Source organism: Ischnura elegans, chromosome 8, assembly GCF_921293095.1.
Source record: "Ischnura elegans chromosome 8, ioIscEleg1.1, whole genome shotgun sequence".
NCBI lineage: Eukaryota > Metazoa > Arthropoda > Insecta > Odonata > Coenagrionidae > Ischnura > Ischnura elegans.
The window spans coordinates 117,319,152-117,331,259 of NC_060253.1; the positions used below are offsets into that span (position 1 = coordinate 117,319,152).

Consider the following 12,108-nt stretch of genomic DNA (forward strand, 5'->3'; position numbering starts at 1 on the left):
TAAACGGCATACACTAAATTTGTTATTCATTCTCACCCATTGTTAAACCATAGAACTCTTTTGGTAAACTTAAAACTTTGTTAAAATAATCGTGAAAATTATATACATCATTATTTACACTGTTCAACATAGATTATGTCCTAGAGACATAGTTGGTCGATCTTAGATATATTTTTCATTCTTATTCCAAATCTGTGCTTATATTCTTTTTATGACGTCTATTTCCTTAGGACAGCTTAATGAATATTTTTCCATTTACAGAGGTAGTCATTTAATTCATTCATATCTCGTTATAGCATCATTGGCATAGCCAGGGGGGTGTCCAGGGGATCCGGACCCCCCCCCCCCCAGAATATAAAAACAAAATTATTTTCCTTCATAAAAGAAAATGAAACATTGAAAAATCATGAATTTAAAAATTATTTCTTTAATAAATAAAGTTTTGTCGATTATTAAAATTAGTTGAAAAACCATTACTTTTTATCCTGTTTTTCAAACATTTTCCCCCATGGCTTCGGACCTCCCCCCCGAACGAAATTCCTCGCTACACCACTGGATAGCAAGTGAGCAAGTGAAAATGAAACTTTCCTGCCTGCACATGAACATATTTCATAACCACAGCCCATCTCACACGGTGCAAGAACGGCCGCATTGAGGTACGTTACACTCCCAATTACATATATCCTAGTGGGCTGAGATGACAGGGAGAAGAGACGGCACGAACAATCGGAATACACGGATAAACCAAACTTCGACTTTTAATTTTTTTTTAATATTTGTAAGGGTGTCTCGATTGCCGTCTCGTGCCACCTCGGTTTCGCTCTCAGGGTAACGGAAGAATCGCAGAGTCGCGTTCGAGTGATGGGTCCAGTATCTGAAACTCATAACACGTTGCAACCTCTTGCGTGGGATCCATCCTCGTGCATGACTCTGACACCCTACTCCAATTAACAACTTGCAACATGCTCTCGCGTGGGAATTGGTCTCCGCGTATTCCTCCAACACTTTATGCCGTAACACGTTGCAGTATCTTGGCGTGGGAAGGCGTATGATGTGCATAATCATGCGACCTCTTCCGGCCAATAGGAAGATGCCGAGAGGGTCACGAGACGGACGCGACACGGGAGGAAGCCTCTTGGAGGGAATAGTCTTACGCTGTATCTCGGAGGGGGAATTTGTACCTGCGCTCTGACAATTAAACGTGTGGAACCAGACTTGTCATCGCATTCTGCCTTCTACGAACCTGGCCCTTCCTGTAAGCTTAGTGCTTACATATTTATAATGAAGGTAAAGCAAACACTTTATTTTTATTTACGTACATTTTCTCTTATTTAAGATTGCTTTCTGGGTTCACTAAGAGCTTTCTTCACCCAATCTTTTTAGAGATGATAGCACGAGTGTACTTGTATCCCTACTGGTCCATATAAGACCTGGAAATATGAGACGCTTGGAAAAAGGAACACGGAGCTCCCATGAATGCAGCTAACACACGATCGCATCCATTTTACGATTGGAATAATAAGCCCTGTGTTTTCTAACATTAAAATGCAGTCATTCTGGTGATTTTGCATACAATTTTATTTATAATGAAGATTGCGGAAAACATCAAATGAGAGTTAAAATCATGCATTGATAATCTGCGACACTGATATGCCACAGCTGGATAATTTGGAGTATTTGAAAAGGGATTATACGCAAAAAAGTAGAAAATTCACCACAAAATTCAGCTTCCAAAAAGGCAAAATGTAAAGTCATACCACACTCAGCCAAACATTTTAAACAGCATGTGGGAGGCATATGACCAATATTTGTTACTAGTTCTCACCAATTTTTAAACCATAAAACTCTTTTGATGAACTTTAAACTGTCAAAATAACCTTTAACGCTTTATATATATTGATCATTTATAATTAATGCCGCAGCTGGATAATTTGGAGTATTTGAAAAGGGATTACAGTAAACTCTTGATTTTACGAAGTTTTCAATTATACGAAGTGATATTGTGGTCCTGGCGAAAAGCCTATGCTAAATACATGGCACTATTGGATTATACAAAGTTTCGATTATATGAAATGATTTGAATTTACGAACCTCGGCTTGGTCCCTAGGAGCAAATGGCATTCGTTTATACGAACTACGGCGAAAAATTTGTCAACCAAACTAGTTACGCCGGCATAAAAAGCTAAAAAATCAGCGCTTCCAACTGTGGTCCATCAAAAGTGCGAAATCGTAAATGATAATGCCATAATAACTTTGGAGAGAAATGGATCGCCAAAAACCTCACTGTGGGAATTTAGGGGAAGTAGGAGTTCAGTAAAAATATCGCGGCTGACATTATGCCCCTATTTACGTGCCTGTTCGTAAACATATCATCGACAATAATTCGTAGTTTAACATGTCAGGAAGGTCACTCAGGGTATTTCTTACACTCCTACTTAAACCCTGCGTAATTGAATCATACCACGAAAATGTCACAAGTCCATAAAAATACTCAAATTTCAACATTCTTGCAGGTTAATAATCTATAATAATAACCTCGTGACAACACTTTTCTCATTAACAGTTGGAAATATGAGGAAGGAAGAGAATTAATGCACTCGGTGATAGAGGAAATATATTTCATTTTAGACGCTAACGTTATATTTTGAAGGGGGGGAAGGTCGGGGAAAATACTGCGGTTGCCAGCGACAAGAGATGGGGAGAAGTAGTAAGGATATCACTGATGATATCATATTTTATACACGAGCCTATATTGAGGGAGAAATGGCTCCTCTATTGCTAATTCGAATGGGGATTTGATGATTCTGTGCATTAAGTTTTCGCCCAAGCACATTGGTATCTATCCACAAGGCTGTCTGGCTGTCTTTCGTCCTGAAAGCGCTGAATCGTACCGGATGGGCTTGTGCTTAATTCACGAGGGTGCGAAGGGCTTCAGTCTGTGCCTTGCGAGTGCGTAAGCAACAACCAGTGCTTCTCTGGATCTACAATAGTAACATTTTCTTAGCGAGTGTGTTTGAAATTTGGGAATATGGAGCCTTCACAGCTAAAACAAAAAAGAAGAGTATAACCTTTAGAAATAAAAATGAAAATTATTGAAGAGGAGAAGGCAAAGAGATTAACTAAAAGTGAGATAGCGGAAAAGTTTGGAATCCCACTGTCGACTTTGCCGACAATTCTAGCAAACAGCGGCAAACTACAAGAAAAAGTGGGGTCGGGTGTTTCGCTGAAAAGGAAATATCTGAGCTGCGCCAAGTTCGCGGAGGTTGAAGAGGAGCTATACACTTTCTTTTGTAAGTGCCGTGAGCAAAATCTTCCAATTAGTGGACCAATATTACAAGAAAAGGCCGAATACATAGCCTTGCAACAGAAAAATTGACGATTTTAAATGTTCTGGTGGGTGGTTGACTAATTTTAAATCAAGATTCAACATTGTATCTCTGAAGATAAGTGGGGAAGAAGGCTCTGTTAGTACTGAAATTATTGATAAATGGCACATCGATAACGATGATATACTTCAAGAATATAGTCCCAGAGATCGCTACAATTTTGATGAAACTGGGCTATTTTCTAATACATTACCTGACGCAACCCTGGGTTTCAAAGGGCAGGGGTGCCATGAGGGGAAAAAGAGTAAAGTGCATGTTACTGTGGGGCTGTGCGTCAACCAAACAGGCACGGACAAAATCAAGCCCGTTGTCATTGGGAAATTTGAAAAGCCACGGTGCTTAAAACATGTAAAATTGGAAGCCATCCCAGTTTTTTACCATGCAAATAAAAACAGCTGGATGACCCGAGAAATTTTCCAGCAAACAGTTATACTACAGAGAAAAATTGCTGGAGAGAACCGCAAAACTTTTTTAATAATGGATAATGCCACCGTTCATAAATACGTGGAAGATCTAAAATTGGCTAATGTTCGAGTCCTCTTTTTACCCCCGAACTCGACTAGCAAGTCCCAGCCCTTGGACCAAGGCATTATCCAGGATTTTTAAGTCCTATACCAGAAGGAGCTTGAGCGGTATTACTTGCGATGGATCGGTATGTATACATTCATCTATTTTGCTCATGTGCGTTTGGATATCGATTTAGATATTTTTATTCATGATTATCATTCTTTCAAATCTATTTGCTACTTTTAGAAATGGGAACAGAAATGAATAACATCCCGAAATGGACGTTGATACATGCAATCCACGCCATAGCCGAGTCCTGGAGAGAGATTTCCTCCACTACCATCGCAAATTGCTGGAAATCGGCCGGATTCCCTCCGATAGCGCATCATGAGGATGTTCTCGAGGTTAGTAATTGATACAACTAACCTAATAGTAATTTTACTGCTTTAATATCACGGCTCTGGTTGAATCGTTATGTTGTACCTTCAGGAAGCCGCGGCAGATGAAATCGCGGAGGAGATTAGTGGCTTAAAAGAAGATTTTAAAAAATATTTGGAAAAAGCAGGAGCACAGCGCGCAACAGCTAGTGATTATATTGTGCTAGATGATGATCTCCAGGCTTGCGATGATTCGACGCCGGTGCCTGTGTCCGAAGAAGCAGCGGCCGGGACTAGTCAGAATAGCAGTGACGACGATGATGAAAGTGAGGAAGTAATTCCACCTAATAAAAAAGAAGTATACGCTGCCTTCCAAACATTCAAGACATTTTGATCTGGCTAACGATTTGGACCCCCAATTTAATTACCACATATGCAAGTTAGAAACCATGGTGGAAGCGGCAATGGAGAAGGGAAAAAGCAAAAAAATAACAGATTTTTTTGGGTAATATCTTTTCGTGTATATATCTAGGCCTTTGTGAATAAACAACTTAAATATCTCAAGTAACAGGCTCTATTTACCGCCAATTTATTTTTCAGGCTTCTTGTAATGAAGACGCACTTCCAAGTCTAACCATCAACTTTCTTCTCATGCGCTTCCCCATTTTCCCATGCTGAGAATTCTTTCTTTCCCAATTCTTTGTTTACTCCCTCCTGCCGCCTTTGGCTGATCTTGCTGACACCCACCTTACGCATCCCAAACCCCTCCTTCCCCAGCATATCCCATTCACTCCCTTCCTAAGGTCACGGAGCTTGCTTGCGTCGCAACAAAATACGGCCCCCAAACGTAGTCTGAGGCAGAGCTGAAGGACCTTTCCCCACCCTTCTTTCTCCTGCCCCCTTCACCTCTCCTTATGCTGACCACACTTATTTCCTCAGGCAATCCCCATCCCACTCCTATTCACCCCATCCACTGGGAATGTTCTCCGACTGTAGAGAAGGGCATGGTTCATATTTACTGGCAAGGGGGGGTAAGTTTTTAACCGGAGAGAGGCTGGAGAAGTATCTTCCATTGTCAGGGAAATGGTGCCGTGCTTATAAAATTGTCGCTCTTCTTCTCTGCTGACTTAAAAATTGAAATTTAATTATTTTCTTTGCGCTTTCCACTCTATATTTATTTACGATTATGACACGCCTATTTTTTAGTGCTAAAACTAAGAAAATCTTTTCTCTATGTCAATGATCCTTTGCATAACTTTCAATACGGCGGAAAAAGAAACACGAAAACTAAATGAGGTGAAGGTACAGGTTTTTGCGTATCATTTTTGGGAATCCACGCAAGTGAACCAATATTTCACCACGTTGAGAAATGTTAAAACGTCTCTTGTAGGAAAACAATCAATGTGGATAATAACGTTTCTCTCCCTATTTCTCCGAAACTGTAAGATGTTTCTCCTGTCGTTTTTCCGGTTGGAACCTTGCTCCTGTCGGCATAAAAGGAGAAAAACATACTATATGAACAGGTCACCTCACACCCAGTATGAAAAATATGGTCCTGATGAAAAATTAAGTCTTTTATGGCAACGTCTGCAAAGATGATGGAGCACAGTAGTCGGACGGATAACGCAAACAGAATTTACTTCAAATATTCGCCAGAAGATAATCACATCCTACCTTATTTATGATCGTAATTGAATCTCAGTGAAAATAGAGCACATTCTGCTGAAAATACGAAGTAACTCGAAATATTAACTTACGAAGGTTATTTTGGTAACGGGCTAAGGCCCTTGTTTTTCTTTTTTTCTCGTCACTTCGCGATAGAGGGCGACATAAATGGCGGTTAGGCTGGCTGCCGCTATAATTCCGTGGGTGTCAGAAACAAATATCTATACTTAGCATACTTAATAGTTGCTATTCGCTCCTAACCACAAACTTATAACATTAAATTCTCATAATAAACATTGCAATTCATTATTTGATTACGTTTCCTAAACTGGTCAGGAATTTCTTTAGCGATCGTTGATGTTGAAGTATGAACAAGAAATGGGAATTTTATGGTGGTATAATTATTTAACGATTTTTCACATCATAAATCGATAACAAAAAGCCTTTTCTATGAATTATACCGAGAATAACCACCAAAAACATTTAAATAAGGCCAATGAAGACAAAAAATGGCGGAAGAAACAAAAGCGAGCATTTTCTCGTGACTTATGAAAAAGGTTTGAATTTACGAAACTCGATTTTACGAAGTGCCAATTTTCCGGTCCCACTGACTTCGTAAAATCAAGAGTTTACTGTATATGCAAAAAAAAAAGTAGAAAATTCACCACAAAATTCAGCTTCCAAAAAGGCAAAATGTAAAGTCATACCACACTCACAATCAGCCAAACATTTTAAACAGCACGTGAGAGGCACATGATCTAAATTTGTTATTCATTGTCACGAATTGCTAAACCATAAAACTCCTTTGATAAACTTTTAACTTTGTCAAAATAACCTTGAATGCTATATATATTGATCATTAATTACACTGGGAAACAGCCACTTTGCAGTCTTAGATCTGTAACTTTTTTCTGACTAACTTTTGGTCTCTGAAAGATTCTCCTGGTTCATTTTCGGGGTATTACTCTAAAGAATCTCGTAAGACCCTCATTGCAATTCTCTCTCCTGCATGTTCCATTCATCGTGAAATAAAAATGCTGGAAGATGCTCATGTAAAAGTTTTCGGCAAAAGCAAATTTATGAAAATAATATTTGCGAGACAAAAATGAAAATTTGTTCCAGTGCAAACAACTAGGATTAATCGAGGAAATTAATTATGAATTGTTAACATGATCAGGTAGTTTGGGAGAAGATATTTTGTGAGAACAGAAATTTTTAAGTTGTCGTCATCTCCTAGCAAAGGAGACGGAATACATTTTCCGTCTTCCATGAATGATATAACGTAGTATCGCCAGAAATGGTTCATCAATTATATCACCTGTTAAACATTTTCACTATGCAATACATGATCGATTTTAACCCTTTTACTGCAGCAGCCTATTTCAGGTGGGATGTACGAAGACTGCCAAGGCTATTTTCCGGAATTAGCAACATTTCAGGTTTAAAAATTTCTCAGCTACTTAATAATATTTAATACTTCTAGATTTTTTCCCAATTCCTAAGATATATTTATATCTTATAACCATAGATAGATTAAGGGGGTTTACTTAAATTACAGCCGATAAAAAGGCCACAATCACAAAAAAAGTGAAAAAATTTCGCTCAACCAGCAAGGACTGATATATCAGCCCGTTGGCAGTAAAAGGGTTATATCAATTTTTCAAATTGTTTTCTAGGAAATGTTTAAATGTTTGTTCAGAAATACCCCCCCCCCACCACCTTACCATCTTCCCCCTACCCCCCCACCTTATCAAACATCTATTTACGCTAGGTCTTTTTGTATCACCCCTTGCAAAATATGGAATCAATACGGTAGTTACCTTCATCTAAGGAAACGAAAGGCATTGATTGCGATTCCTTACCCACCATTAGTGTATTCATAATATACAAATTATTTGGTTTGAGAAATTCCAGTTTAGACGAATGGCAATGGTCCATTTTAACCTCATTTGAAAAAGGCCAGATTGGTGCCCATACGATTCCACTCCACGTGACGTCACAGGGACCTAGTTTCTATACGAGTAGATAGGAGTTTTACATCGTCCGAGATTACCAATGCATGCATGAGGAACAGAGCTCAGGGAAACGTCTCTCAATAATCACCTATTTAAACTGCCTTTGGTCGGAAAGTTTCCTTCGTTTGATAGGGTATTAATAATACTTATTTCAGCCAAGCGCTACCTGCTAGCAGGGTACTCTGCTACCTGCTAGCAGAGTACCCTGCATCGTATCAGCACACATACCCTTGCCCCAAGGTAACCTCACACGGCAACAGTGGGAACCTGAATGAGGTCACACTGGCTTTTCCTGACATTCATACCTAGCAGTCACATTTTTGCACGCTTGAGAATTTTCACTTTTCATTTAAATTTAGGTATTCCTCATATGGAAACGTAACCACGTCTTATCAGATCCCTCTGAGTACCACGCCGAGAAACTCGAGCCTAAATTCAAAGGTCTGTACTGTGTCATGAGGAAAGTGTCCCCAACAATTTACCGGCTCGAATCTCTACGTGAAAAGAAGGAATGCACCGTGTACATCGAAGACCTCCGACCCGTTTCGCTAAAGTATTGGTTTTTTTCAGAGGGGATGTAACGGGTAAAGTGCGCCTTTCATGGCCCCACTAGATTCGGGGCTGGCGCACAACGCAATGCAAGACCCGGAGGAGGAGTGGGAGCTGGTCAGCGACGTGTAGGCAGTCTGTCACGAGGAGCCGCGGGCAGTGGGTCGTGCTGAGCTGGAGAGCGTGGTCGAGGCCTGGCCGCGTGTGCTTTTGTGATAGAAATTGAAATTGTGATAGTGTACCTTAGGCAATTAAACCTTTTTTTGTTACAAATTCAAAAGGAAATACTATGAAACATTGCTACACATATGACGAACGGTTGTGTGATGCCTTTTCTCATTGGGCTAAACTTCAGGGTGTTTATAATACGTATGTTTACCTTGTAATCTCTAGTTTTTTTTCGGAGTGGAATCCATCATGATTGCATGAATCGTTAGAAATTTACTCTGTAATTAAAGGATCCACATTTGAGATTTTAAGAGTTGTGACTAAAAATCGTGAACATGAAGACGAGAAGCTCGTAGTTTGGTAAGGATGAGCCTGTAAAAGAGAGGCGCTAACTTCTTTACCAGAGCATGTTGTCAGCAGCAATACCGATAGTCCCTCAATCATAATGAAACTTGGGTCAACGGAGATCATCTCGGACAAAGAAGGGGGACGGAACGACACCTCTATGGGTCATTCCATGTCAGTTCACCCAGGCATGGCACCCACCGACTCGGATTTCAATGAAATTTTTGTCACTAGCTGCTATCACCTATTTAATGACTCATGCAAAATATTTCCTCTCTCACTCTCATAGTTTGCAAGATATGAGGAGTCGAAGTTTGAGATGTTTGCTCAGAAGTGGCGCTAGTGGGAGTCAAATTCCAGAGTGCAGGGCACAGGGTAAAAATTCATAACTCAGAAACCACTTAATATGTTTGAATGAAATTTTGACCCCTTGTCTATCCAAGTACATTGCTTCCATAGTAATGTCTTTTATTCCCCTTGCGTTGTTATGTTAGCCAAAATGATGTCAACAGTTGTTAATTAACCGATTTCTTAAGCTCAAAAACATTACTTCATATTTTCAGAATTATCACCAAAAGGCAGAGCAGTTAACTCATCCAATTTTTTTTAATTGAAGGTTAATATGTGCTCCAATAAACTGTGAAATAAAAATGGTGGTGTTTTGACTGCCACCATGAGTATTTCAGGTTTTACTTTTTTTCTGCCCCCGTGAGAGGGATTTGGACACGTACTGTAAGATAATAAGTATAAGTGTATCCATACCTTCATGAGGATATATTTGAAATATTGGTCAGTAAATCTAAGACCAAACATGTAGTCTAGTGAATGTGGCTCTTGTTCATACAATTGTTTTTAATAGCAATACTTGGCTTGTGGCAGATGAGGGGAAAAGAGTCCAAATGGCTCAGAAATGTGAAATGATGCTTTTTTCCTGGAATTTACCCATTTTTCAAGTGTTTAGTTTATGGAAAAATTGGTATCAACATACATTAGACTCTTACTGTGCATTAGAGGATAAATGGAAATACTAATTTAATTAAAATTATTTAAATAATACACTTCAGTGTGTTTAAGGCATCTCCTGAACATCTCTGGAGGCTCTGATGGGCAACTAAACGCTTAACAGTACCACCAATTCCATCACATGGGGATTTTCCATATAGGTGCATAAATTTCACTTTCACATCATTTCTTCCTCGTGTTTAGAAATCACTAATCCAAAAAACCAGTGGTCATCATAAGCAAATGCAATGTACAAGTTTGTTAAGATCTGTGAAAAAGTGATTAAATGAGTCCCGCTGAACTGGAGTAGTACAAAGTTAGCCTCACTTTCACAAAAGAAGTACGGTCTTCCAGACCCTTGGTGATGGAAGAGCTGGCAGAACAAATGGTATTACTTAAAGATATGCAGCAGGTTGTCACCAATATCCAAATTCCTTGATGGCAACTGGAGTATTAAATTTCTATTTCACTGGGAGAGATAATGCTGACATTATGTTCCCTTCTCCCCTGCCTCACATATGATTGTATAACATGACAAACTTGAGAAGGTAATACAATCCCCCCTATTCAGCCTAACTTTCCAGTGTTATTCCATCTCCCCAAGGAATAAGAGAATTAAGTGCAACCTCTACATTAGGAAGAATAAAATGTTTCAATTATCACAGTGAGGGCATGAAAAATCAAAATAGATTCTAGGGTACCACTTTTAGTCTTCTGCCAAGTCTTCTTGTGTGAAGATGCTCCATGGGTGTCCAAGTTTATTCTGTGTGTACGATCAGTGTATATTTACCAGTACATTAATTGTGTGTGCTATGAGTTAGGCAAAGCTGCTCATCGTGAACTTCGACATTCGATGCCGGGAAATATCCGATTCCAAGATGGCGTCCGGTCCGATAAACGTAGAATGTAACGAGTGTAAAAACCATCTAAAAACTAGTGAAAAAGCCCTCCACTGTGAATATTGCAAGAAATTATATTATCATAAGTGTACGGGCTTGAAAGAAATTGCTTTAAGAGCTCTGGAGGAATTTTATGGTTTATTCTGGAAGTGCTTATCATGTCGCGTTAACGAAGGAAACCAACTTCATAAAATGGCGGACGACATCGAACTATTAAAAGAAGAAATTCGCAACATCAAAGATAACGCTAAGCTACATAATGCTGGGAAGGAATCTCGAGTGAAAAATGTGAGTTTTGCAGACACAGCAGCAACAAGGTCTGTTTCTAATAGTGACGCAAATCATGAAATCGAGGCCTCTCGTGACGCTGCCAAGCATCGGGTGAACGACAAAAATGAAGCTGGTTTTGGAGCAACGACTGTTTCCGGCAAAAAAGAAGTGGTAAATAACAAAAAGAAAAAAGCGTTACGTGTAGATCAAACAAACTATGGGGTATTGCGTATTGAGAGTCCAGCATCTGAATCAATCGACGAGTGCAACAACAAAACTGACGAAGGTTACACTCAAGTGATCCATAAACGCAAACGTCGTCCTCCTCCAACTGTGGGTTGTTCTGCCAAAAAAGGTTCTCTGATGGGTATTCCAAAGCGTGTGCACATTCACATTTGGAACCTTCCTTCGAATACAACAGCGGAAGACGTCCGGAAGTACATCGGAGAAGAAAAGCCCGAAATCACCGACGCTTCAATTGAAATTGAACAGTTAAAGGTAAATAGAGGGGAATACGCCTCGTTTCATATTTCTGTAAATGATGAGTGTGTTGGCCGTGACTTATTGTCAGGAGACTTTTGGCCAAAGAACGTTTACTACGGAAATTTTTTCTTGCCGAAATTTCGTCAGAATACTAAATATTTCCCACCAAAAAGGGTTGTTTCAGCTGATGATGCAAATGGTGTGAAACAATCAGCTGTAGGCCAATCCTCTGTTGGTGTCATCAACGAAGATTTTTGTGAACATTCGGTCGATGACTCAGTGAAACGGCAGGCGCTTGGTCAGAACAGTTTGATTAAGGCCAAACCATCGGCAGGGACTTCGTGACTAGATGCAGATGCAAATGTAATTAAGTTCCTTTACCTTAACATTAGATCGTTAAGGAACAAGATTGTTGATCTGGAAGTCATAGTGCAAGACACAA

At 39.5% G+C, this 12,108-nt stretch overlaps 1 protein-coding gene across 2 annotated transcripts in view; it reads right to left on the bottom strand.

Moving 5' to 3' along the window:
- The window catches only part of LOC124163951 (Golgi reassembly-stacking protein 1-like), a 96,390-nt gene that overhangs the window by 1,923 nt on the left and 82,359 nt on the right, over positions 1–12,108 (bottom strand). The window lies entirely within an intron of this gene.